The sequence below is a fragment of the Oratosquilla oratoria genome, chromosome 8 (assembly GCF_046742065.1).
Source record: "Oratosquilla oratoria isolate Oo_2021 chromosome 8, ASM4674206v1, whole genome shotgun sequence".
Lineage (NCBI taxonomy): Eukaryota > Metazoa > Arthropoda > Malacostraca > Stomatopoda > Squillidae > Oratosquilla > Oratosquilla oratoria.
The window spans coordinates 21,691,976-21,694,475 of record NC_134784.1 but is presented as its reverse complement, the minus strand read 5'-3'; positions in this window follow the sequence as shown (position 1 = coordinate 21,694,475).

Sequence of the window (2,500 nt, the reverse complement as noted above, 5' to 3'; positions counted from 1 at the left end):
TATTTATAAATTGAAAGAATCAATTAAGTGTATTGCAAGCCTTGTACATTTTAGCATACAATAGGGATATCACTATATACCGACAGAAATGTTTCACACGTCTGCTTAAAGTTTATTTTATCTAACAAGTGTTCTGGTCCATTTCCATAGAATGGTATCCAAAACAAAACTTGGCTTTGCAAAATAATTTCACAGAGTACTTTTCAACTGTGGCTCTCTGTACTCAAACACATTGTACACTAAGTTTACTATTTGTTGTTAATAAAATATTTGACAAAACATTTGTAAATCATTCCAAAATGATTGGATTATTTAGTCTAACATTGTAATGCATTAAGAAAAGAAAATTACAGAATATCTGGAGGATTTATGATATTATCGGTTTTAGAACTTTAGTCAGATTACCTTGAAATTTTACTACCGTAAAAATTCTGTGAAATACCTATATGAACTACTATAGTCCGACCTAATTATGGACCAAAAGGTCTCCTGTTAGCATGCTCCTCCTTTGTAATCCTTTGTAGATATTGATGCATTTGATGTAATAGCGTAATATATTTCTAACAATTTCTAAATATATATATATATATATATATATATATATATATATATCTTTTTTCAATCACATTAACTTTTTACTTTTAATTCCATGTCATCACGAACGAGACTAACAGTACGCTCTTCGGAGACATATACGGAAACTGATACGAAGTGAAGCCAAGGGCTCGAACCTCAGCTCAGACGTATCAAAGTAACAGTGACTAACCACTGCGCCATCAAGAGAGATAAATTGAGTAAAAATTTTTATATTTGTGTGCTCGAGCTACATACATATACACGAATTTTTTGTAATCAACCCATCCCCGCTATGATGGTACAATGATAGTATGTGCGCGTGGGCAAGTGTTATACACACACACTGAATGGTACCCAGAGCAGATATTAATCTTTAAAGATCAATATCTCCACTGGAGACCATTCAGTGTGTGTATATATATATATATATATATATATATATATATATATATATATACATATATATATATATATATGTTTTACAATTTGAATAAAACTAAGATTTTGAAATATTTGGTTGTGAAGAATAACACGTACAATGAAAAAGAAAACTATCTTTCCATGTTTGTCTAAAGATAGATTAAAAACGGCGAAATATAATGAAAAACGGCTAGAGACGTATAAATCACTGTTAACCGATTCTCATAATGTTTCGCGAAGTTTAATTTATCTTCGGACACTCCTGGGAAGATAAGTTTTCTTTCAATGCACGATTGAACGAACTGATGTTTCCTTTGACGAAAAGAAACGGTCGCTACTCAGACAACTGTAACCACACTGAAAAGATAGTACTATGCCCCCCTCTTAATTCCAGACTTCACTCAATCCTTAGGACCTGTTCACACTAGCGGTTTGAACCGCACCAAAACCGCAGTGGTACCGCAAAGTCAAAGAAAAAATGCGCGGTTATGTGTGAAAGCCTCCATTGACTTACACTGTAATTGAGCCACCACGGTTGGAACCTTTAGTGTGAACAGGACTTTACAGTCCAAACGTTACCACAACTTATACTTACTTATTCTGAATAAAGTAGATAGTTTTTGCTTTCCAGGCAATACGGTGCTCTGTGATTGTTTCAAATGACTTGAAGCTTTTAAACTTCAAGAACACTTTCTCAGAATAATCTTTTTTCATATCTCATACTTCATATAAAATTGAAGACATGTTTTTCAATATGTCTGCTTATAACAACTCACGTAGAAAATTTCTTTCACCTCGAGTGGTATTTCCAGACTTCAGCTGACTCCAAGGATATAGAACTCTCATACCACACTTTTTCAGAATAACCTTTTTATATCTAAATTGTGTATACATAATTCAGTATATTTTTTCTATGTTTGCTTATGACTAATTGATTCCTTTCATGTGAGGAGATGGCCTTGAAACCTGTAATTAATTTAATTTTAGAATAATTCTACTTCAACCAGCTTAATCAAGGGGATTTTTTTTATATAATTTTCTCTCTTCTTTGAAAACGGACAAGAAAACAAGAATCTTCGCTGACAACCAGAACACGTGACCATAAAATTCATGTAAATGACAACTACCGGGAATGGCTTTCTACCATTTGATGAATGATTTTCGAAACACGTTTCACCAAAAACTATTTACAAATCTATTTAAACTATCTTATATTTTTTTTATATCAAATCCATGTTCATTGTTAACTGCATCAATATGATATCTAAGATATATTCCGCGTGGTGATCATGTGGATTCCGTCCTGCGGTCATTAGTTTGACTCCCGGGGCCCATTGCAGGCTAATTGCGTTAGTTTCTGACAGCCCTTTCCAAGCGAGGAGGCGACCCAACGTCGGCCTAAAAATATAGCGGCTTGCCGCTACTAACATGGCTTCGCCCTACCAGAGTTTTCTCACTTCCCGCTGGGTACGATTAGGATGTTGATTGATTTTTTTTTTTTGTT